Source organism: Lycium barbarum, chromosome 11 (genome assembly GCF_019175385.1).
Source record: "Lycium barbarum isolate Lr01 chromosome 11, ASM1917538v2, whole genome shotgun sequence".
Lineage (NCBI taxonomy): Eukaryota > Viridiplantae > Streptophyta > Magnoliopsida > Solanales > Solanaceae > Lycium > Lycium barbarum.
The window spans coordinates 107,294,235-107,321,185 of record NC_083347.1 but is presented as its reverse complement, the minus strand read 5'-3'; the positions used below and the strand labels follow the sequence as shown (position 1 = coordinate 107,321,185).

The following is a 26,951-nucleotide window of genomic DNA, read 5'->3' as shown; positions in this document are numbered from 1 at the left end:
TCATTAGGACTTTATGGGGGCCATACACCTTACTAGTTCATGACCCCATTATCCCTGGAGAAGGAGTCACTGCTGGAACGTAAATCTGGCGATACGATTTCACGATCTTTGAGAAATCATACGCCCGCATATTCTCAACTCTGGCTAGTCTGAGGAAGATTAGACCGTGGAGCCTACCCACGAGCCCGCGCCATTAGGGCCCAACAGGAACAAATTTTTCCTGTATCCTACAGGAGCCATGGGGCACGACATAAAAGAGTTCCACACATTCAAGCTTGAACTTGAACACAAGATCAGTACAGGAGAGATCTTGGTCATCTTACCACCACAATACTGGGAAGGAAGGAGAATGAGAGAGAGCGGGTTCGAAAGGACAGCGACTCGCAGAACTGTATTTTTGGGTAGATAATAGGTGTCCCTATTTTTGCACATAAAAATTTACCCCCTCCCAAAAATTGTAAGAAACCGCGCCGACCCGACGTTCCTATAGAGGGATACGCAGGAAGCCCTAACCGGGCCTAGTTTGGGGATGTCTTTAGCTAGGTTTAGCTTAAAGGATATTTAGGAAAAATATATATCCTTCTTTTGTAAAATGAATTAAAATAGGGCCTGATTTCCCCTAGTGGGAAGGGAGGGTTTCCCAGAGTAAGTCAGCCATAAAGCCCATTGGACCAAGATCCACCCAAACATCAAAAGCCCATAAAACATCCGAGTCTTTAGGACAGAGGATCAAAAGTGTTCAAGCTTAATATGTGACTTTATGTGTTATGTGCGCTTTAAATATCAATTTGTGATATCTTGCTTTTATACTTTATGTCAAGTAACTAACTTTGTCTACCATTGAGTTATTCTTCTCTTATAGAACGAGGCCGATTAGCGTAGTACTGAAAGTTGGAATACTTTACAAGATCCAAAGCCACGATAGCATCCCTCGCAGAAAAAGGTAAAAAGAAGATGACTGGTACACTCGAGAACGGAACTGAGCTCGCTCTCTGTGACAGAGATGCCCAAGACCCACAAGAGGTATCATCTCAAGATGATGTGATTGCAATACTACTGACTGTTGTTACGGATCTACAAGAAAAGATAGCCAGGAATAAGGCAACGAATATGGGCAAGGATGCCTCGACAGAGGAAAGAAGGCCTCCCCCTTCATTCCTTTCCCCGAGCTCACCAATGCCTGACCACTTTCCTATATACCTACCAGGAACCATCCCAACTCCTCTAAGCTCCACCAACCCAAACCACATTGGAACTTCCTACCGCACTCCTGCACCAGCAAAATACACCCAAATCCCAGGGACTACTCACTCAGTTCCTTCTTACCAGGCGCCTCATCCTATTCTCATTAATCTAGCAGGCTAGTTGCTTGGTCGAGCTCTACCAGCTGGGCAAACCACCACTACCCCACTCAACTATACCACCCACCAGGTCTCATTCTTCACTCCCAACATCCCCAGCGAATGCTCTTTAGGGCATAATGAGCTAGACCATTATGAAGAAATGGAAATGACCTGGAGAGACGAATAGGATAAGCGGGAAAGGGATATGGAGAAAAAGATGGAGAAGTTACTGGAGAAATCCAACAAGTCTGAAAGAAAAGCTACAGGCCTAAGATATAATGATCTGTGCATGCATCCGGATCTGGACCTACTAAAAGGGTTCAAAATCCCAAAATTTGAGATGTTCAATGGAGCAGGGAATCCCAAGGCACACCTCCGATCATACTGTGATCAATTGGTCGGAGTAAAGAAAAATGAACCTCTAATCATGCGATTATTCAGTCGTAGCCTGACTGGACAAACCGCTAAATGGTTCGCAACTCAAGATACTCGTCAATGGCATACCTGTGAGGACATGGCAGAATCCTTCATGGAAAGATTCCACTTTAATGTCGAAATAGTACCAGACCGTTATTATCTTGAAAAGGTCAAACAGAAATCAACAGAAAACTACAGAGAGTTTGCCGGTAGGTGGAGGGTCGAGGCAGCCCGCCTGCAGCCACCAATGTGTGAAAGAGACCTAGTCACTATGTTCATTAGGTCCCAGGAGCCTAATTTCTACGACAGAATGTTGTCCATGGCTGGAAGACCGTTTGCTGAATTGGTCAAAATGGGAGAGGCTATAGAGGATGGTCTCAAATCCGGGAAAATAGTTAGCGTCTTCAACAAAGCATCTGGACAAGCTGCTGTAGGAATCTTCCGCAAGAAGAAAGAGGACGTGGCAAGCATATCCCACATTCCAAACCCAAGCCCAAAAGAATCACAATCCACCCACATAACTACACCCCACATAGGTTACCCAACGCCTGTGTATTACGCGTAACCAAACTTCACAGTCACTATACCAGCTTACACGATTTTGCCTAGTGTCCGTGTGTACGCTCCCACTTACCAAGCACTACCCCATCAAAATTACCGCACAAATAACCTATTATAAGTATATCAGGCACCCCAGAACTACAAAAAGCAACCGCCACCCCAACATACAATGCTTTACGTCCCGCGTTCGAGAAGAGGCCGGTAAGGGAATTCACAACACTCCTTGACCCTAGGGCCCGGCTCTTCTAATGGTTATTGGTTGCAGGCTCGATTTAGAAGGTCCCATCGAAACCAGCACAGGCGGGAAATAGATTTTACAAGGCTGATCAGACATGTGCTTATCATTTAGGGGGAAATGGGCACAACATAAAAGACTGTATAAATCTCAAGCATAAAATCCAAGATCTAATTGACAAGAGGGAAATCGTCTTGGAAACCGTGGCTCCCAATGTGAACACAAACCCGTTGCCCAACCATGGAAACAACGGAGTCCACATGATTGAAAAGAATGAGGACAGGGAAGCTTGCAAAGTATTGATTTCCAGAGCAGTCAAATCCTTGGAGCACACAGTAGCCTCCCTCGCACTTCAGGAGCATCCGAATTTCATGGTTTTGGTCCCGGCACCGGGAGCCACGAAAGCAACATCAAGATTCAAAGCCTTGATTCCAGCACCTGTAGTAGCCCAGGTGGCATAACAAATTGCTCCCACAAAGCCAATCACTCATGTACATACATGCTAATTGGTGTATTTTCCCAATAGCCATGACCTGCAAGGGACCCATGGTGTCCATGTACCACTCATTCCGGAACGAACCTCGGACCTCGAGCTCATAATCTAGGTCACATCCTCACCCCCTGTCAAATGTGTCTTTTCATATCTAGGTCACATCCTCACCCTCGGTCAAATGTGTCTTTTCATATATATATATATATATATATAGGATTTTGCTAACTTACAATATGAATGTTGTAGGATAGCAATGTACCCACTTTTTGATTGATAAAAATACCCCTGCCACCTAATTAAAATAGAGATATCTAGGGGCTTAGTCTTTCGCCTAAATTATCTAGTTCTCCATATTATTCTGAGACCATTGTCTTCATTTTCTTTGTCGTTTCGAGGCTCCTCCCCCCAAAATTCTATGTCGTCATTAACTTATTCAATTTCTCATCTTTATGGAATAAAAAACGATATTAGTTGCTTCTTGTACTCTCAAATTAAAGTTATCTTGCCACTGAAGTGGAACAATTTTTTAGGATAATTTTTGTTGTCATTTTCATTAATTTGTTATCAGTTTGCTGGTAACTTTAAGTCCGGTTTATTCTTTAGTTTGCAGTCAAATGGGTGAATTGTATTTACATATTTTCCTGTTGATGGTTTATTCCAATGGTTGATATGCTTTGTAATATTATATACAATGGATTGTCCCGTTATTGTATCCAGACAATTCAAACTTCGTATTCAAGGAAAAATGATACACAATGTGGATACAATTACAGAGTAATTCCCAGCTAGAACTTTCTACAGAGAGCCAATGGAAGATAGATTTGGGAATTCTATGGAGGGAAATTGAAATTTTAGGTGAAAGACCAAAAAAGACCCTAGATATCTCTATTTTTATGAGGTGGCAGGGTTTTTTTTGCCAATCAAAAAGTTGGTACATTGCTATCCTACAACATAGCTAAAAGTTGGTACATAGATATTGTTGACACCTAATTTTGGCTCGACGTGCTTAAAATTAACGTTTTGGGGGGCCCTGATTCGTTAAAGAGCACGAAATACATTTTTACACATTTTTACACTTTTTCAAGAATTTATTGATGATTATCATTATTTTAGGAATTTTCTCAATTTATTGCCATTTTTTCAAGAATTATTATTTTTGCACATGTACAGCGTAATATTACCATTTTTGTGCAATTAATAATTGTTTGTTAATTTTATATCAATACATTTCATATCATAGACATTAATATTTATATTTTTATATTTGCGTTATTATTTATACATGTATTAATTAACTATATTTTAATATAGTCCGACAGTGCAGAGAAAATCGGAGTAATTAATTTTTAAACGCAGAGTAAAATTTGGTCAAGTGAAGATCTCATCACTTCTTTTTTTTTTTCTTTTTTTAAAAAAAAGAGTTAATTGAGATGATGGGTTAGGGACAAAGGGGTATGGCTTCATTATTTTTGGGCATAAAAAGGGGGTGTTTATTTATATTATAAGAAAAAAGGGGGTTAATTTAATGATGGGATCCAACACATTAGACACACACACCACCCTTAATTTTCAGATTTTTGGCTCTCTCTTCCAACAAAAGAAACCCTAAACATTTTCCCTCCTCTCATTTTTTTTTCCACAGCCGCCTCCCCGCCGGAGCTGGAGCTCCGGCGACGCTCCAAAACACATCCCTTCCCATTTTCCAGTTCTTCTCCCCCCCCCCCCCTTCGTTATCCTCCTCTCTCCACTGCCAGTGACGCCCCAAACACTACCATTGCCCCGCCATTTTGTCACCCTTTACACCCTCTGCAACACCTCTCTCCACTGCCAAGCCAATCCCGACGAACTCCCTCCGTCGGAGCTCCAGCAGAAACTCACCACGAAACCACAACCAGCAACCACACAACCTCACTACTCCCTCTCGTCCTCGTCTCCTTCGCTGCTCCGGTGAACCGGAGCAACCAGCAACCAAACTGCCACCATCAAACATCGTGAACCACCGCTGCCCACCACCACAAAAAATAACCCTTTTCCCCGTCATACCCATCGCCACCGACAACCAGCAAGCACCCACACCACCAGTCTTCTCTTCTTCGTTCGCCTGTTGTTTCTGTTTGGGATTGTATTATGCGCACAATGAGGTATTCCTACATACCTGAGTGGGTGTAGTTGTAGTTTAGTGTATTGGTTTCATAATACTTCTAATATTTGGAATCATTAGTTTTTGCTATAGTATTAATAACAGGATATAAAAGAAAAGTGAGATAAATAGTTGTAGAGATAATGTATACCTCTTAAAGAAACTTGTAACAAAAGGAAATTCAAGAAGGTCTTGGGGCAATAGATCTGAAAATTTGTCGATAATATGGAATGTGCTAAAGCTGCGCCTGCTGTTAGAAAAAGGAAGAATTAGATAATATGTGCATTAATTGCCATTGTCTCCGTAACTTAGCATTCATTTGGAAGAACCCAATCTTTCGTACTAATAAATGCTTTTCTGTTTTGGGATATAATTGTGGATAATTATCAGGACGGACGTTGCCTGGGACTGGATTCTTCCAATGAGCCTCAGTCCGTTATATCCCAAAATCAAATAATCAGAAAAGATGGCCGATGAAGAAATTTCCGTCGATTTCCAAGGCCTTCCATGTACAAAGACGGATTTTTATTTTAAGTTTATTTATTATTTTTTAATTCATCCGATAATTATTTATTTTCTTACTAACATTTTTTATTAAGTCTCATGCATGTATCTGAAGTTATTTTTTGAAAGATGGCACTCAAAGAAGTTCAAATAGCTTCTTAAATTCTTTGTTTATATATATATATATATATATTTTTTTTTTTTACATTCTTAAATTATGCAAGCATAAAATATAGTGAAACTTTACTTTTTAGGGTGTAGGCTAGTGGTATTTATTTATGATCTGCTTAGGTGATTTAAATTTTATGTGTTTTAGATAAATTAATATTAGACAGTTATTATTTTTGTAGTTAATATTCTGATAGTTATCATGTTTCGCTAGAGTTTTAATTCAATAGCTTAGCACACTTAAGTGAATAAATAGGGTGATTTGCCTCAATATTTAGGCTTTAGAATGTACTCTCATAATTAATTGATTAGGCGTACATACTTAACTAGTTAAATTAGTTAACTCACTTCGAGTGCAAAATAATTTCATGTCCATTTTCTTTTTATACCTTTGTCACATACCCAAGTTTCTAAGTTGCACATAACCTTTTTAAAAAAAAAGTAATTATTATATCACATATGTAAAAAATACATATTGCACGATTATTTATGTGAATAGTCATATTAGTTATTCTTTAGTCTAAATTCTACTAATTTTTGTAAGTAATAATCAAGCCTTTTTACACATCCCCCGAATAGTTAAATTGGTCCAACCGGGAACCACATTTGTGGATTCTGAAGGATGCCTAACACCTTCCCTTCGGAATAATTTGAACCCTTACCTAGAATCTCACTTATTTTCGTAGACCATGTTAAGCTGCATATATTAATAATTTATAGGTACCCTAGTATACCTTAAATGCTAGGTGGCGACTCTGTACATAATTAATTATTTTAGAGTCCCATAAGTTGTGCTTTGTTTAGCCTTCGGTTAAAATAGGGTGCAACAGATAATATATATATATATATATATATATATATATATATATATATATATATATAGTCACATCACTTTCAATGATCAGTTATCAAGTAGTATCTCAATTTCGTCAAGAAGATCATATTAACTTCTCACCACAATTGTCATCAAAATATAGATCACAACACAACGAATAATGGAATTAAGCCCACATTATCCCACAATCAATAGCATATAGAAATTCCAACCACACATTATGCCCGAAGACTAGACATGCTTTCTCCTATCAATCTCATAACACATACAATCAACTAATCAAAGTCTAACTCAAGTAGACCATCTGGAAAAATGCGAATCACTATACGATGGCCTTTCCCTTCCGTAATGCCTCGGAACGCTCAAAGTCTAGCAATTAAAATGCTAAATAAGTCACAATCACTGTAGTCAACAATATCAATTCAATGAACACCCTTACACTTTATCCCCTTCTAATGGGTGAATGCTTATTAGGTGTAAATTATCCTAACATTGGTCTTAGCAACCTTAAACTATCAATTCATAAGGTTACTGATTCAAGTTATCTCTTACAAGCAACTTCTATGGTCAAGCTACCATCTTTATGAAACCCTAAGTCTCAACTCACTTAGTTCATGTCTCTAACAGTTCAATTCTTGATTAGAAAGTGATAACCCAAGCCTTTAGATGTTAATCACGTAACAATATTCATAACCCACCAACTATTGAAGGTCTATTACGTTCTAGGATTTCTATTCTCAATTCACCATTGTGGACCCATTAGAATGATGATAATCTTAGACATGAAAGCGTAATAAAGGAAGGAATGGTTGAGACTTACCTCTCAAGAATATTCTTGCCCTAGCCTTAGAATTTCGCCATATGTGATCCTTGAGAATTGTTTTGGAGTTTTATGAATAAAGAATTCGAAACTAAGTGTTTAAAAATCGGTATTTTGTCCTCATCGACCGCTTCAGTGATCATTCTGTCGCTGAAGCAGTCTCGCTATAGCAGGCAAGGGCCCGCTGTAGCAGACCTAGACTAAATGCTACCTTTCGTTGTGGCGACTACAGACCCACCATAGCGCACCCCACTTCCGGTAAATCCGCGACGGCCAAAGATACGCCGCTATAGCAACCCCGCTGCAACGATACTTCTTCCACCACAGCGGTATCACTAAACCATTGAGCTCGCTAATTTTCACAGTTTTCACTCTACCACGAAACACTTCATCCAAGGCCTCACAAACACAAACAAAACATGTGTGTTAATGTAAACACACTATATAGACTCACCCGTGGCCTCGGAATCCCCAACGGAGATCTAATTTCCTGCGTCACCCTCCAATGGACTCGATACAATCAAACAATAATCACAAACAAGCCAAGTTTTCAGTTCTTAGATTGCTACACTTGGGTTTTTATTAGCTCATTCTATCCTTGGAAGGGTTTTATTTGGTAGGGAGATCCTAGATTTTTCATAACAACCGAAAGGGTCGTTACACAACCTGAGCATCTGAATGTATATGTATAACGCTATATAACTGAGAGTGCCTATAAGGGTGTATCATGTGCATGCATCTTTGAAAGTCATATACGTATATGAATAATATCGGACTCGGCCTTATAATATAGGCTCGGTGTTATTCGTACTCGGCCATGACAGGCTCAGTGTTACCCGTACCCAACTGAAGTGGTGTACACAATGGGTGTTGTACCCAGCCAACTATAGCGTGGCTGCGGGTGGTAAAATAAGTGTGTGTGTGTGTGTGTGTGTATACATACATATATATACATATATACATATATACAATTCATGAATGACTCATAGGAATAACTTTTGGGCCTTTCGAAGTGACGTACGGTCGGTGACCTCCGAATATCGTTATGGAGCTAGCATCGTCAACATGTCTTACCTTTACTGAAATAATGATTACAAATTCAACTTAAGAATCATGGAAGTAAAGCAATAACATCATCAGGAATCCAAAGAAACATAAGCTTTCTAGCATTCTAAGAATGGAATCATTATGGATAATGTTTGTTCTTTCTTTCTTTTCATATGATTCATGTCAAGGAGGAAGAAAAGATAGCCTTAACATACCTTTGTTGCTTATCAACGACTCAATATATATACACACACTGCTCGGAGTACTTCGACCTACATTAAGACATTAAAGTTATGGTTAATGTCATGGAAGAACTTCAAAACACATTTCTAAGCTAGTAGCTCTCTTACGAAAAATTGGGCAGCACTTCCCCTACATTTCCTTTCTTCACAAACCCAAAACAGTGCCAAATAATAATATTACCAATATCAACAACCAATCCCATCTATTCATCCCCTCAACAATGTAAGAACAATTCCAAAAATTCAAACAATAGTACAACGAGCGGCAAGCTCGATTTATGATTAAACAAACTATAATTTTAAACTCCTTTCCTTCCAGAACTTTTTAACAAGATTAACCACAATATATTTAACCATTCTTACTGATTTTCAGCCATAACACAATATTAAAACGACCTCATAACAACCCAAAAAGTTATAGCAAATCAAAATTGATTTGCGGGTCATTTCTTCATCAATTCTTCATTAACTCAAAGTCGTTATAGTATTTTCAGCATTTTCCCCTTTTTTGAGAATTGATTAGCTCAGTTTTGACTGGAGGGGACCATTGACATGCTTCCCGAGGTGTCTAGACCGGATTTGGGCAACCGTTGTCAAATATAGGCTTCAAATGAAAAATGATTGACCCAAAGTTGACTTTTGGGTAAACGAAACTTTTTCGAAATTCTTTCAATTCCGAGAGATCCAGATGGTCGTTTAGAATTAGGTGTGTATTTGGTTCAGTTCCTAATGCAATCAGATGCATTTGGGGACTTGAGTTGGGAAAATAGAATTAAGGAATCGGAGGTTGACTCGGTCAACGAGACCTCCGGTGGGAATTCCGAGGCCATGGATGTGTTTTTATGTGTATGGTATGTGAGCAAATGGCCTCGAAAACTAGTCAAAAAAATGGATCAAATTGTGAAACTTAGGAAGTTTTCTGGTCTCTGGTGCCCGCTTTAGCGGCACCAGCACCGCGGCAGTGGTACCGCTGGAGCGGTCCAAGGCGTTTTGCTTTCACCACTAAAGCAGTCAAGTGACTGCTGAAGCGACACCCTGGGGCGGTCCCAGTGCCGCTAAAGCGGGTGATGGGCAGTTTGTTAAATTAATGAATTGTTAAAATCCCTTAGACCCTCATTATTTTCCATCTCGATATTTGAGCTTGAGCGAACTGCTCTTAGAGACATTTGGAGGAGATTCTTGGAGGTAAATCTTGCTTATTCCTTTACTCTTCCTTAAATCATAATCATCTTTGATTTCCCCCATCCCTTTAATAACCCCTTAGTGATGGAAGTTGGAAGAGAGTTTTGATGAACACTTTCTGTAGGCTTGGTATGATAAATTGATGATGTTTATGTTAGATTTTGATGAATCTAAGCTTATTAATCATATATCTTGCTTTCCTAGCGTTGAATTTCGAAATCAAGGAATTAGGGTTTATACCCAATTTGGGGGGTTTTTGCTTGAAATCAGAAATTAGGTTAATCCTTAAGTTAAATCAGTAATTAGTGGTTGGGTTATGATCACCTAGTGCTTAATTTTATAATTTACCTCCGAATTTCCCGTTTTGCCCTTATAGGCCCATTTCTCCAATTTTTAGGGCTAGAATTGACCTAATTTGAATAGTAGCAATATTAGTATCATTCTTCATGATTTCTAATCTAGAATTCGATTATGCTTAGACTACTTTGGTTCTAAATTTCAGCGGAAAGGTAAGGTAAAAGAGTGAGTTGTTGGTGTTGCGGTTCGGCTATCCAAGTAGGTTATGACTGACCTTTGTTGAGACTTCGTATAGCAAAGAACATATTTAGATTATATTGTCGGAGATAGCATATGAACCTTGGGGTATGAAGTCGGGATGGATATTGCCTTAGGTTGGGCCCTATTGTGTGTTGGGGCTAGCCACCCCGTTATGTGTGATTTGATTGTTCGATTGTGCCGTCTTGATACCACGAGTCGTTGGTAGATATTGGATCCTATTTTATCACTCTTGATTATGATATAGTTGGTATACCCACTGTTGGTATTTGTACTAGGATATATTATTGGCGTACCCACTATTGATACTTGTGATTTGGTTATATTATTGGCATACCCATTGTTGGTATTGTGATTCAGATATATTGTTGGCATACTTATTATTCGTACTACTGATATTGAGCATGATTATTGATGTGATTCATACATTGGACGCGCTCTTATTTTTATGATACACTATTGAGATATTGATGATACTTGATGAGCTGGGCTCAGTATTACTTAAGTGACGTGAGTGTTCGATATTCGATATTCGTCTCGAAATCGTGAATTGACTGAGTGAGATGAGAGTCCGATGTTCATTTCGAAATTGTGGATTGAGTGAGTGCATAGACTTTGCGGGTCCCCCAAAGTGGTGCCGGTGAGAAGCCCCCGTGGGCAAAGATCCGGGGTCCCGTCTGTTTGTTGGGCAAAGATTCGGGACGGGTGGCACTTAGACTTCGCGAGTCACACTGGGTTGTGTTACTGGGACGTTGATATTTCTGTCCGGAGCACATGTGTACACCTTATTTGCTTGGCATTGCATTGCATTCATACCATTACTACATTGCATTGCATTATGACTTGATTGAGATGTTTGGTGTTGTATTGTGATCTTGGATTGGATACCTTCAGACTTGGCACATTTGGGATTAGATGCTCTACATAGGTGATGACGGATAATTGGAATTGATTGCATTGTCTTATACTTGCTGGTTTATTTGCTTATCTGCTTATATATCTGAATTGTGTTAGCTATTCTTAGTCGGTTGATGATGCCTACTAGTACCGTTGTTTGTACTGACCTGCACTTGCTGCATTCTTTTATGAATGCAGAGTATCAGGTTGGATCCACTTCCGTGATGTGTGGCGGATCGTCGCTTCAGCTTTCTCTCGAGTTTCCAGGGTGAACATGGTCGTCCACTGCCTTGAAGACTTTCTATCTTTATGTCCTATTCTATTCAGAGACATAGACACTTTATGTATTAGTATTCCAGATTATATTATTCCCCTTTAGATGCTCTTGTGTTATTCAGACTAGACCCTGGGGTGTTTATCGTCATTCCGCACTTTCTGTGTATATATATATATATATATATATATATATATATATATATATCGTGAGACTTACGTATTTGTTCTATTCCGTTGCTTAATTTTCATGCTTTTATGTATTTATTCATTGTTAGGTTGATGGTTCTCTTATCGAGGTGAGAAGGTATATGCCCACACGATTTAGGTAATTTATATATATATATATATATATCGTGAGACTTACGTATTTGTTCTATTCCGTTGCTTAATTTTCATGCTTTTATGTATTTATTCATTGTTAGGTTGATGGTTCTCTTATCGAGGTGAGAAGGTATATGCCCACACGATTTAGGTAATTTAGGTCGTGACAAGTTGGTATCAGAGCCCTAGGTTACCTGGTCTTTAATACAAGAGCGTGTTTAGTAGAGTCTCGCGGATCGATACGATGAGCTCCATACTTATGTGCGGGAGGCTATAGGACATTTAGGAAATCTCACTTTCTTTCTTTCCTTCGTGCTACTTATATCAAATTGGTATCTGGAAAGATCAAATTGGTCTCTGACTCTTATCTCTTCCCTCACATATGGTGAGGATTCGCGACACGCCTTCCTGGAGGATGTACATGAGGTTGGCTCCACCGGTTTTCATTGGCACACCAAGCGAGGATGCCTACGAGTTTATCATGATCACGCACAAGCTACTTCACATAGCAGGGATTACGGATACTCGGAGTCTTCTATGTTATCCATCAATTTCGCGATGGCGCGAGGGCATGGTAGAGGGACTACCTTGCTAGCAGACCAGTGTGTGCGCATCCACTTACTTGGGAGCAGTTCTATGAGGGTGTTTCTAGAGCGGTACGTGCCTCGTTCGCGGAAGGACGAGCGTTAAGTCAGTTCCTAGATCGCCATCAGGAGGACATTGATACGCTCAAATTACACCTATAATGGTATAATGCGGACGATGTCAAATATAGTAACCCAACAAGGTTGGGGTCGAATCCCACAGGGAATATGGTGTGAAAAGTTTACTAAACGCGTGGAATGCTTAATTTGGGTCTAATGTCTTAATCCGATGATTTTTGTAAAAGTTTGGTTGCTTAGGACTAATGGCGAACTAATTTCTTTGGAGTGTAATTTAGGATAAGAGAAGCCAAGGTTGTGGCCCTGTTAGATAGGGTGTATGATCATGGGTATTGATCCTGATATACTTCTAATGGATTGCTATATAAATGCACTTAACCTCTATGTGAATCCCTACTATTTCCCAATAAATAAAGATTATTTCTTTCTATGATTTTCCCAATTATAAGAAAGTGATATGAAGAGCGGTTAACTATGCCAAGTAAATTCTTCTTATTCCTAAGTGAATTTATTAAACAAAGTTTGAAGCTTTGAGTTCTTGTTATTTATTCTTACCAAACCCTAATTGTTTTTCCAAACAAACCAAGATCTATGGCTTTAATCAATGTTTGCAACCATTAATCATGAATGAAGAATGAAGAATAAATAAACCTTAACAATCCATTATACATATATCAATCACAAACCTATTCACAAAACACCCATCATTGGGTTCACAACCCTAGTAAGGAAATTTAGCTACTCATGACAAAGAACAAGAAATAAGAAATTGAAGGATTCATAATTGCTTACTTTGGAAGGGAAGAGGAATTAATAATACTTGAATTGATGTTATGAATCTTCAAAATCAAGAGAGTATTTAATGTTCTAAGCCAAAAGTCAAAAAATAAAAACTGATCATAATTAAAACCCTACATTGACTATTTATAGGTTCTGAAAACATAAAAGTTACAGATTTGTACTTTGGTCCCCGTCGGTACAAAATACGATCCGTATTTCAAAACACAGACCGTAAACTAGTTTACGACTAGGGTTTCGTTCAAGACTTGAGCAACTGCAACCTCCTGAAATACGGATCGTATTTTTATTTACGGTCCATCTTCTGCATAGTCGTCTTTCAACTTCCAAAACTTCAACTTTCTACCAAAGGCCTAAATGGTTAAATAAGCTTTGAAATACGGACCGTAAAGTGGAATACGATCCGTAAAAGCTGTTCGTATTTCACCATCTCCTTAACATGTCTTTCTGGTTCTGCTTATCCTTAAATACGCCCATGGAATACAGCCCATATTTGAGAATACGGTCTGTGTACTGAGTTTACGGCCACTTCTGCACTTTAACTGTTTTCATTCCAAATCTGCTCCGTTACCTGAAAAGCACTAAAAATACATTAAATAGACACTAGCTTGCTTAAAAACAAATAAAACTTTTCGTAAAAAGGCCTTGGATGTGCCATAAATTCCGGGCACATCAACACCCCCAACTTAAAGTCTTTGCTTGTCCTCAAGCAAGCCATACAATACAACGACTCAATCTACCACCTAGATGTCATAGACTAATAATGTCTACATTGGTTTTGACTCTGAACTACCGACATGCATGTTCTCTCTTCTCACTGTTTGTTTTTCACGGACTACCCTATTTTTTCTATTTTCAAATAATATGCAAAACTCAAGAATGCTACGACCAACAATGATGCTTCAATGCATGACACTACCTTATCGGACATATTATGATGCACACAAACGCTACTTTAGGCGGTCACTTCGTTTTGATCCATTCTCATCCGCGTGCCCTCACATAGACCAAGGAAAGTCCCAACACATCTATTTACAACAATAGTGGGAAGAAGACAAACGAGAAGAGAAGAAACACTCACACTCACAAAGAAATTCATATCTATACATGCAAATACCATAAGCTTGCCCTTATTTTCTATGCTTTCCTCCTAGGCTCGTTCAGTTGCGATCACAGTAGGACTTGTTTCTGGCTTGTAATGTAGGCTTAGGGACGGGTGAGATACTTTTTGGATATTAGTGACTAATCCTCCTTGAATCACTACATCATCTCCTTACCTTAATTTGCCCTTTATTCAACCCCTTTTTATTTCTTTCAAGCTTTCGATCCCGATGTGGTTTTATTCCTAATCAACTTAGAAGGTTTTATTCCTAATCAACTTAGAATTCTCTCTTTTTGTGTTAATCTTTTCTCAATTTTATTCCAGTTTTATTTTTCAACCACCACATCAAATCCCAACTAGCAAACTCCACCACCCCTAACTTATTCTTTTAACATCTACTTCACATTCATTTCACTCCCAACTCATGCCTTTTGCCTCATCTATCTAGTAGCATTAAGGAGGGAACGGGCGCAAAGATGGATTGATTTCACAAAGGATAAGGTTTCATTATTGGCTAGCCAAGAAAAAGGTCAACAGGCTCAAAAGGGGAAACTAGGGATATTTTCAATCAAATGGTCAGGCTTATATAGGCAAAGTGACTATTTATTCAAGGAAAGCCTAAGATCATCTCACAACCAAACCAACTATCAGATTCAAACATGACTAACCAGGCAAGTTCTAGATTATACATGCATAAATAGAACAAAACTAATAGCTCACACACACATTGGCATCAGGATGATCATGTACAACTGTGACCTTCTAAATAATCATTCATTAGACAGAACACCCCAATAATCATAATGTCATACAAAGAATCAATCATGTCATCACAAGGTGTTCTAAGTATGCATCTTTCAAAATTTTTGAGGGGTCCAAAATTTACAACAAACCATAAACATGCCATGAGTTACAGAACAATACCAAATAAGCCAAAACTACTCTATTCTACCTAAGCAACAACCTAAACATGCCAGTTTCAACAACAACAACAAAAACAAAACCTCAGGAAAAGAATTTTAGCAAAGAAAAGCCGAGGGGGTTCCTAAACACATATTTATAATACAAAAAAACCAACACTCCTACCCCCAACAGAAAATTCAAGCACTATCCCCAGTGCCTAAATTATAAGAACAAGGGAAAGAGGTTGTACCTGCGCGCCCTAGGCGTTGTACGTATCTCATGACTGGCCTGCCTCATCAGGCGGCTTGCTACTGGATTCGCCTGATCGATGTTGTGGCTCAACTAAGGACTGAAGGATGGCCACCTGCAACTCCCTTTCCTCCGTCTTCTTCAACCTCTTAGCTAACTCCTCGGGGTCCTCAGATGTCTCACGGGCCCTCTTGCCTGTATCCCGCACACGAGGCTCGGTATCCTCCGCCTCCTCCTCAGAATCTAGCAGATCCAACACCTTAAACATACTAGGCAAAGTGACAGGTAGTGCTGGAACTGGTGCGGCTACCGTACCTTGCGCTTTGGACGCCTTAAGCTCATTCTTCAGCCTCTCCAACTCACTCATCAACGAAACAGACTCCCCACCAGGTGTGGTCTGATCTCGAGTCACTAACCTTGACTCCAGACTATCCAGTCTAACCTATTACACCTCGTGCTTGATCTCTAACTCCACACGAATCTCTGTGGCAGCTTCTGTAACCAACTGCTGCACTATTTTCACCATTTTCGGCTTGAACTGTTGTAGATTTTCCCTACTTGCCTTTCAACCTTCATCGCCTTAAATGCAATCTGGCTGTAATTAGTATGGCTGAAGTGAAGAAACTCCAACTCTAGATCGGCAGGCTCGGCTGACTTAGCTACAGTGGCAGACCCCGAAGGAGGGCCTTGTAAGGCAGGAGGTGGTGGTGGAGACCTCACCTCAGAAGCACCTATCTTGGCTGCAGAAGTTGATGTATCCGCAGTATCTGGGACACCTGTAGTGGGAGAAACAGTCTCAATAGCAGCAACACTAATATCGGGATCTACTGGATCAGTCCCATAAGCATGGCTCGGACTCAACTCTAATTGAGTGTCGTCGTCATCGCCGGGGTGATCTGCCTCTTGGTCATTCTTGCCTGGCACCTTATTCTTCCTCCGATCTCCCACATGGGCAGCTGTGATGGTGTCATCCCATTGCGAAAGCTATAATATCCTTTCCTGTCTACATAATTTCGTGATAAGACACAGAAATACCATGGTTTGTTTGGGCTTGTGTGCCCTCACATGCAGCTCCTCCGCAATGAGCTCTCCAATATTCATCGGGTACTTTGACATCAACGAGGCAATAGTGACTGTCTGACTGGTGGAGAGAGTGTTGTTCGTCTGGGTAGGAGTGATCCTGTACCTAAGCAATGTCCACCAAAACTTAGCTTCCGCCGACAAGAAACTCTTAGCAATTTTGACTTTTCCATCATGTGTCCATTTTTTCTTATGTGACTCAGATGTGACAGTAGCGACAGTCCATTCCCTCACAGATTTCTTGTCCCTCTTGTCTAGGTATAGTCTCAGATCGGTAGGTGCCATGAAATCATTACCAAATAGAACTCTGTTGATGGCCTTGGAGGAACTATCGACCAAGGAGTTCCAGACTCTCACATTCTCTAATATGGGTATTTGATGCCAAGCGCGACTTGGCTTCTTCATAGACAGCAACATATCCCCATATGATGCATAAAATTCCCTCACAATTTGTGGAGTATACTCTCCTGCTTCATGAGTGAAAGCATCCAGCTTATACCTCTTGACGATCTTGTCCAGCTGTGGATGTGCCGAAACACCATCGAAAAATAGTCTCCGCTCCTCAAATATTTTCCTCTGCGGCTGTCCCCCAATTTCTGTCCCAGCCATCCATTGATCATACAATTCCTTTGACCCTTTGACCGAGAATCGGAGTTTCTCTTCCTCCAGCCGCTTGGTCCGGACGGATAATTTATGACCCTCTGGCGGTGTACCATCAGCTAGAGCATTACTAGGACTTGGCTTCTCTGAGCCACTCTCCTGCTCCATTTGTTGGGTTGCCCCCCTGCTTGATATTTCCGCGTCATGATCCCCCTCTTCAGACTGGGGGGCATCTGACGTGGACTTAGATGGTGTCATGGTTAGGGGCGTGGATGTGCCTTCTGTAGGGGCCCCTCTGACTTTGGGTGTCGGTATAACCTCTTGGTGATCGGACCAGGAATTTTCCTCCTCGAAACTTGTGGGTTCATCCCTCAACTTATATTCCGAGTTCGCTTTCTTCCTCGTGCCTTTGCGTTGGGCCCCCGCTTTCCTGGCATTCTTTTTCTGACCCATGCCTGCAAAAGATACATCTTATTAGCTACCTTGGAACAACAACCATCATTGAAAACAAAATAACTATACACAAAAACAATATTCTGTCTGTGACCGTAAACTTAAAAGACGGACCGTAAACTGAAATACGGTCTGTAAACTCAGATCGTAAACTGCTTATTCTTTGGATGACCTTTTTGTCCATCGGTTAAATGCTTAAAGACGGACGGCAAACTGAAATATGGTCCGTAAACTAAGATCGTTTTTCGCATCACACAGTTACAGACCTAGAACATGTTTTGGTTGTTGAATTTCATTGCAAATCCTGGTTTCACATTGTTTTGGGGATTAGATTACTCAGACTTCACCTAATTCTCTACCAAACTCTCATCAATTCCTCATCAGTCATGCTATTGGTGGGCATACCAAAATCTCAAATTTGAAATCCAAGGTGTGGAATGCCCTCCAACCCATTTGGGTCTTATTAACATACTTCCTAAGAGATTTTAAAAACTTAAACATCATTATCCCCACACAAGATCATTAACCAAGACATGTTCATACTTAATTTCACAAAACCCTAGTCTAATCAACACCTACCAACTAGTTCATACTCAAATGAGTAAAATAAGAGTGGAGAGTGTCAATCATACCTTTAATGATGAACCAACAGATGGAAAATAGAAGGAATTTGAGAGAACAACTTAATACCAAACAATTAAACCTAGGGCAGAGAGATTAGGGATTTTTTTTTCTAATTTTGTGAGAGTGGATGGATTTCAGAGTGTGGATTGGTGTATTTATGGAGTTTAGGAGTTGGAAGATGATAGGTTTGTAGTGGAAAGTCGTGGGGTTGTGGTGGAAGGAGGGAGTTATGGTTTGGAATCATGAGAAATAGAATTTAAAACGGCATGTCTACTTTCTCTCTGCCCGTAATTTAGTTGATTGATGCCCTTATAATTTTTTTTTCTAAATACGGTCCATAAAGTCATTTACGGACAGTATTTAGAGATATCTCTTTGGGTAATACACTATATTGTGCCATGAAGGACTACGATCAGATTTACGGACCTTATTCTGAAATACGGTCTGTATTCCATGGTCGTAATCTTTCATGTTACAAAACAGTGCTACTATTTTGTGGCATTGTTAAATACGCCCTGTTTTATGAGCCGTATTGTGAAATACGATCCGTAAACTGCAGGCGTATTTTGCAATGTTGCAAAACAGTCTCTCTTATTACTTAACTTATCTGCTATTCAGCAATATTTTCTGCAATATATTCCTGCACCAAAACAACCATTACCCTATATGCAATCAAAAACAAGCAAAAGAAAATAAACATTACACCTGGGTTGCCTCCCAAGGAGCTCTTGAGTTAATGTCGCGGAACGACGGTGGTACCCATTCACTCCTTATCTGCGAACACCAGGTCAGTGTTCGTTCCGAGGTGTTTCAACCGATATCGGTCAACAATTCTATCTCCCGAAACCATCCTGTGATAGTGCTTCACCCGCTGCCCATTCACCTTAAATATCCGAGTTCCATCTCCAAACTTCAACTCAATCGCCCCATAGGGTGAAACACCCACCACTTCAAACGGACTAGACCACCTAGATTTTAGATTGCCTGGTAGCAACTTCAACCGAGAGTTAAACAGCAAGACAGGATCACCCTTGTAGAATTCTCGCTTCAGGATTTTCTTGTCATGATATTACTTCATCCTCTGTTTATATAGTGTTGCACTCTCATATGCCTTGAAACAGCCTGGGCTTGGTCGCTTCTACCCAATCCAGATTCAATTTCTTCAACGCCCACATAGCCTTGTGTTCAAGTTCAACCGGCAAGTGACAAGCTTTTTCAAAAACGAGCTTGAAGGGTGAAGTCCCAATTGGGGTTTTGAAAGCAATCCGGTATGCCCATAGAGCATCATCGAGCTTGCGGGCCCAATCAGTTCTATTTACATTCACCGTTTTTGCTAGAATACTCTTGATCTCCCGATTAGATACTTCAACTTGCCCACTTGTCTGAGGATGATAAGGTGTTGCCACCCTATATTTTACACCATATTTCTCCATCAATCCCGCGAAAGCTTTATTGCAAAAGTGGAACCCACTATTGCTGATTATAGCCCTCGGAGTACCAAATCGAGTAAATATGTTCTTCTTGAGGAACCCCATGACACTCTTGGCCTCATTATTAGGTAAGGCCACCGCTTCTACCCATTTCGACACATAGTCCACAGCAACCAAGATATATTTCATGCCACCAGAGCTCACAAAGGATCCCATAAAGTCAATCCCCCAGACATCGAACACTTCTACCTCCATCACAAAATTCATAGGCATTTTTTGCCTTCTGCCTATATTTCCTTACCTCTGACATTGATCACAAGACTTCACTAATAGATTGGCATCATGAAATATGGTCGGCCAATAATAACCGCATTCAAGAACCTTAGCAGCAATTCGATTACCACTATGATGACCCCCAACATGAGAGTCATGGCATACCTTTAGAATCGCCATCACTTCACTTTCGAGAACACAACGCCGAATGATATTGTCAGTGCATGTTCGGAACAAATAAGACTCGTCCCAATAGTATTGACGAGACTCCCGCAAGAACTTCTTTTTCTGGTAAACTTTGATATCTTCTGAAACTATGCCTGTCACCAAATAATTAGCAATGTCAGGCGCCACTTCATTTGACACAGCCAACACCCTCTCGTCTGGAAATGCATCATCTATATCTACCTCATCAGAAGGTCTCTTAGCTTCTTCAAGCCAAGAGAGATGGTCAGCAACCTGATTTTCACTACCCTTGCTGTCTTTCACCTCAAAATCAAACACTTGCAGCAATAGAACCTATCAGATTAGTCGCGGCTTTGCTTCCTTCGTCGCCATAAGGTATCTCAATGTTGCATGATCAGTGTATACTACGACTTTGGACCCCAATAAATAGGCCCGACACTTCTCAAAAGAAAAATCTATTGCAAGCAGCTCTTGCTCCGTCACTCTGTAATTTATCTGGGCAGCATTCAGTGTTCTGCTTGCATAATAGATTGGGTGCATAATTTTATTGTCCCTATGGCCAAGCACAGCACCTATCGTGAAACCACTAGCAACACACATCAATTTAAAAGGGAAGGACCAATCAGGAGCAACAATAATAGGAGCAGTAGTGAGGCGCTCCTTTAACTCTTCAAACGCCTTCCGGTACTTGTCATCAAACACAAACTTAGCCTCTTTTTCAAGAAGCTTGCACACCAGGTTAGCAATCTTGGAGAAATCTTTGATGAAGCGTCTGTAGAACCCAGTATGTCCCAAGAAACTTCGGACACCTTTGACTGAGATAGTTGAAGGAAGTTTTGCAATCACATCTATTTTCGCTTGATCGACCTCAATTCCTTTTTCAGAGATTTTGTGACTGAGGACGGTCCCTTCCTTCACCATAAAGTGGCACTTCTCCCAATTTAGCATAAGATTTGTCTCCTCACATCTTTTCAGCACTTGACTCAGATGGCCAAGACAATCCTCAAACGAATCACCCATAATAGAGAAGTCATCCATGAACACTTCCAAGAAGTCCTTTACCATGTCAGAGAAGATGGATATCATGCACCTCTGAAAAGTGGCTGGTGCATTACACAACCCAAAGGGCATCCGACTGAATGCAAACGTCCCATAAGGACACGTAAAAGTCGTCTTCTCTTGATCCTCCAAAGCGATGTTGATCTGATTATACCCCGAATAACCATCAAGGAAGCAATAATAAGAACTCCCCGCTAGCCGATCAAGCATTTATTCAATAAAAGGCATAGGGAAGTGATCCTTGCATGTGGCAGTGTTGAGCTTGCGATAGTCCATGCAAACTCTCTATCCGGTTACAGTCCTTGTCGGGATCAACTCATTCTTTGTATTGGGCACCACTGTGATGCTGCCCTCCTTAGGAACACATTGGACTGGGCTCACCCATTTACTGTCAGTAATAGGGTAAGCCACTCCAGCATCTAACCATTTGATGATCTCTTTCTTGACTACCTCTTGCATATTCTCGTTCAGTCTCCTTTGATGCTCTATACTCGGCTTGCTATCCTCCTCCAACTAGATTTTATGTTCACAGATTCCAGATGGAATTCTTTGAATATCTGCAATGGTTCAACCAATAGCACGCCTATATACACACAATACCTCCAAAAGCTATAGAATCTGCTCCTCATTTAGTAGGGCTGAAACAATCACTGTTAATGTATTGTTCGAACCAAGGAACTCATACTTCAAATATGATAGGAGCTGCTTAAGCTCCAACTTAGGTGGCTCAATGATCGAAGGCTTTGCTAGAGGAGTTGTTCTATTTTTCAAATCAAGATTTAGCCTCTTTGGGTGGTAAGCATATGAACCCAACCCAACAAGAGAATTAACTGTCTCCACATAACCTTCCGTGTCTTCAGTATCAAAATTCACAAGAATACCGGCTAGAGCTTCACCCAAACTTTCTTCTTCCATCTTGATATCCACCGCTTCATCAACAACATCAAACGAATCAATTACCGAAATACTCTCGTAAGCACTTGGTAACTTCATCCCCTTGCTAACCTGAAAAGTAACTTCTTCATCATTGACTCGGAACTTGATTTCATTTTTCTCCGAACCCATCAGAGCTCTCCCTGTGAAAATGAAAGGTCTCCCTAGAATAATAGAAATGTGCCGATCAACAGCACAGTCAAGAATCACAAAATCAGCGGGTAAGATAAATTCACCAACCCGCACAAGCACATCATCAACCACACCAACAGGCCTTTTGATAGACCTGTCAGCCATCTGTAACCTCATAGTAGTTGGCCTTGGCATCCCCAAACCTAATTGTTCGTATATAGCAAGTGGCATCAAGTTAATACTCGCCCCATTATCACACAAAGCACGAGAAAAATCATGGTACCAAATAGAACAAGGAATGGTGAACGCCCCAGGATCTCCCTTTTTCTGAACAGTAGTAGTTGAGATGATGGAACTCACAGTGTGAGTCAAACTCACGATTTCATGTTATACCATTTTTTTCTTAGTCAGCAGGTCCTTCAAATATTTAGCAAAACCTGGCATCTCCTTGACAGCTTCCAAGAAAGGAAATTTTAGAGACAACTGCTTCAACTGATCATAAAAAATTTTGAACTTAGCATCTTCCTTCATCTTCACCAACCTCTGAGGAAAGGATGGTTTAGATTTGAAAAGCTGAGTCAAAGGGCGGAAAGCCCTTTTTACAATTTGCTTGCACTTGTCATCAGCCTACTTCAAAGTCTCTCGAATATCAACGGCCTTATTGTCAGTAAGATTCTCATCAGCAATCATTGGTGCTTCAGACTACACCTCTTCCTCTACATTTATCGGCTCAAGATCAACAACCTTCTTATCAGCCCCTCGGAGTGTTTTACCACTCCTAGTAGTGATGGAAAACACACGGTATACGCCGCCTCCCCCATTCATCAGATTCTAAATAGTGTCACTCAGAAGTCCTCCCTTTTTAGGAGGGTGGTGCTCTCTAGAAATATCCCTCATCTATGACTCGAGCTTCTGAATAGCCATTGTATGGGAACGCACTGTCTCTGTCAGCCTAGATAAAGTCCTCTCAGACTTAGACTGATTTGCTAGAATCTTCTCAAGCATTGCTTCAACCTTCAAACTACCTTGCTCTGTTCACTGCCCTTTTGGTGGTATATATGGATTAGAACTCTTGTTCCTAAAATTGTTACTATTGTTGTAGCTCCCTTGGTTCGCACCACCATAATTATTGTTGTAGTTCCTTGAGTTGTTATAAGCACCTTGACCTTGCTGAGGTCTCCATTGATTCTGATTCTGGCAACCACCTTGGTAGTTCTGTCTTTGATAACCCCCTTGAGAGTTATTCACATAGTTAGTATCTTCAACCTGCATAGGAGGTCCCTCATGAAACGGACACTTTTCGGTCTGGTACATCCCTTTTGGCATACCTGCATCATCCTCACAAACATTCACCTTCTTAATCTGGGTCTCATCAAACTTCTTTGTTATCAAGGAAATATTTGTTGCAAGCTCAGCCAATGTTTGTTGGGTATCTAGATTCTCCTTTACCATATTCTGAATCATAGCACTACCGTAAGGCACAACATCAGCATTGTTCAAGTGCCAAGCCTGATTGTGAGTAGTCAGCCTGTCAAGTATGTTGGTCACTCATCGATAAGATTTGTTCATGAAACAACCATCAGCTACATTGTTAGCAACTAATTGTGTCACTAGATCCAGCCCTCGGTAGAACTTCTACATTAATATGTGCTCCAAAAATCCATGGTTCGGACTCTTCTGCAAATACTCTTTGAATCTCTCCCAAGCTTCACATAATTTTTCCCCCGGTCGCTGCTTAAATTCATATATCTTGTCACGAATCTCAGCCTTATTGGTAGGAGGGTACCATTTCTTGAGAAACACTGTTACTATCTCTGCCCATGTTGTCATAGAATTTCGGAGCAGCTTCTTGAACCATGCTCTTGCATCTCCAGCTAAGAATATTTGAATAACCTCAACCGAATAGCATCTTATGAAATGTTGTTTTGGATGTGATTATGACACACATCCAAAAAATTCTGCAAAAGACGTTGAGGGTCATTCTCGGTAGAGTTCTGAAAGTATCCCTCAAGCTTCAACAACAGGTTTAGAGAGGAGTGAATTTTCACGCTTGCAACTCCAACTCGAGGATGAACAATAGCAGATGCATAGTCCACCTTTGGAATAAGATTAGCGAAAACATTCTCTTCATCTGATTCATTCGCCCGATTATTCAATCGATCCCCTGGTTACTAGCACGTTGATTTTGCTGATTCTAATTCATGTTCACCTGGTTTACAAAGAATCACAAACAAGGTGTGATGGAATAAGCAAAAGACTTCAATCAAAGCAAACACTATTTAGAAATTTCAAAACCGTATTCCCCGGCAACAACGCCAAAATTTGATACGCTCAAATTACACCTATAATAGTATAACGCGGACGATATCAAACATAGTAACCCAACAAGGTTGGGGTCGAATCCCACAGAGAATATGGTGTGAAAAGTTTACTAAACGCGTGGAATGCTTAATTTAGGTCTAATGTCTTAATCCAATGATTTTTGTAAAAGTTTGGTTGTGTAGGACTAATGGCTAACTAATTTCTTTGGAGTGTAATTTAGGATAAAAGAAACCAAGGTTGTATCCCCATTAGATAGGGTGTATGATCATGGGTATTGATCCTGATATACTTCTAATGGATTGCTATATGAATGCACTTAACCTCTATGTGAATCCCTACTATTTTCCAATAAATAAAGATTATTTCTTTCTATGATTTTTCCAAATATAAGAAAGTAATATGAAGAACGGTTAACTATGTCAAGTAAATTCTTCTTATTCCTAAGTGAATTTATTAAACAAAGCTTGAAGCTTCGAGTTCTTGTTATTTATTCTTACCAAACCCTAATTGTTTTTCGAAACAAATCAAGATTTATGGCTTTAATCAATGTTTGCAACCATTAATTATGAATGAAGAATGAAGAATAAATAAACCCTAACAATCTATTATACATATATCAATCACAAACCCATTCACAAAACACTCATCATTGGGTTCACAGCCCTAGTAAGGGGATTTTTCTACTCATGAAAAAGGACAAGAAATAAGAAATTGAAGGATTCATAATTGCTTACTTTGGAAAAGAAGAGGAATTAATAATACTAGAATTGATGTAATGAATCTTCAAAACCAAGAGAGTATTTAATGTGCTAAGCCAAAAGTCAAAAAATAATAACTGATCACAATTAAAACCCTACATTGACTATTTATTGGTTCTGAAACGTAAAAGTTATAAATTTGCACTTTGGTCCCCGTCGGCACAAAATACGATCCGTATATTGAAATACCGACCGTAAACCAGTTTACAACCAGGGTTTCCTTCAAGACTTGAGCAACTGCAACCTCCTAAAATACGGACCGTATTTTGATTTACAGTCCGTCTTCTGTATAGTCGTCTTTCAACTTTCAAAACTTCAACTTTCTGCCAATGCCTAAATGGTTAAATACGCTTTGAAATATGGTCCGTAAAAGTTGTTCATATTTCACCATCTCCTTAACATGCCTTTCTGGTTCTGCTTATCCTTAAATACGCCTATGGAATATGGCCTGTATTTCAGAATACGGTAAGTATACTGAGTTTACGGCCACTTCTGCACTTTAACTATTTTCATTCCAAATTTGATTTGTTACCTAAAATGCACTAAAAACACATTAAATAGACACTAGCTTGCTTAAAAACAAGTAAAATTTTTCGTAAAAAGGCCTTGGATATGCCATAAATTTCGGGCACATCAGGCATGCCAGTTACTACCTATGCGATATCCTTCTTCTATCTTGCCCATTACTCCTACCCCTTGATTCCGACGGAGGCTGGCAGGATCCGGTGGTTTTTTAGTGGGTTGGATGGTCCTCTTCAGCTGCCATGTGTCCATCTTGAGGCCGAAGGCCCTTCATTCCAGGCCATCGTTAACTGTGCAGCGAGAGTTAAGGCCGCGAGAGCTAGAGCAGCTAGGCCTCCAGCTGGAGATCCTTGACGCAGCGACAGCAGGTATTAATTATGTTCTGGGTCAGTCAACTACTGTATTGTTTGATACTGGATCCACTTATTCGTAGGTATCTACATTTCATGCCGCTGGTTGGAATTTTCCTTGTGATAGCATAGATAAAATTGTTCATGTGTCTACTCCGGTCGAAGCTTCTGTGATTGTTGATCGAGTCTACCGGTCTTGTTTGGTTACTTTTATGGGTTATGACACTTGCGTAGATTTGATGATCCTTGATATGGTGGACTTTGATATTATATTGGGTATGTCCTGGCGTTCTCCATATCATGCGATCTTGGACTGTCACGCCAAGATAATTACCTTAGCCATGCCGGGTATTCCTAGGTTGGAGTGGAGAGGTACTCCTAGTCCCGCTCCAAAGAAGATTATTTCCTTCTTTCGGGCGAAGAAGTTAGTAAGCAAGGGGTGTTTAGCGTATTTGGCGCATGCTCCTGATACGACTGTT

At 40.1% G+C, this 26,951-nt stretch overlaps 1 long non-coding RNA gene and 1 other non-coding gene across 2 annotated transcripts; both read left to right on the top strand.

The window, feature by feature from the left end:
- The first annotated feature begins 4,493 nt into the window (after positions 1-4,493).
- On the top strand, positions 4,494-11,836 carry LOC132619128 (uncharacterized). The gene is made up of 2 exons (XR_009574523.1): positions 4,494-5,190; positions 11,638-11,836. It is a non-coding gene; the product is annotated as an uncharacterized LOC132619128 (long non-coding RNA).
- Positions 11,837-24,177: 12,341 nt separating this feature from the next.
- On the top strand, positions 24,178-24,281 carry LOC132620597 (small nucleolar RNA R71). Its single transcript, XR_009575038.1, has one exon. It is a non-coding gene; the product is annotated as a small nucleolar RNA R71 (small nucleolar RNA).
- The last annotated feature ends 2,670 nt before the right edge of the window (positions 24,282-26,951 follow it).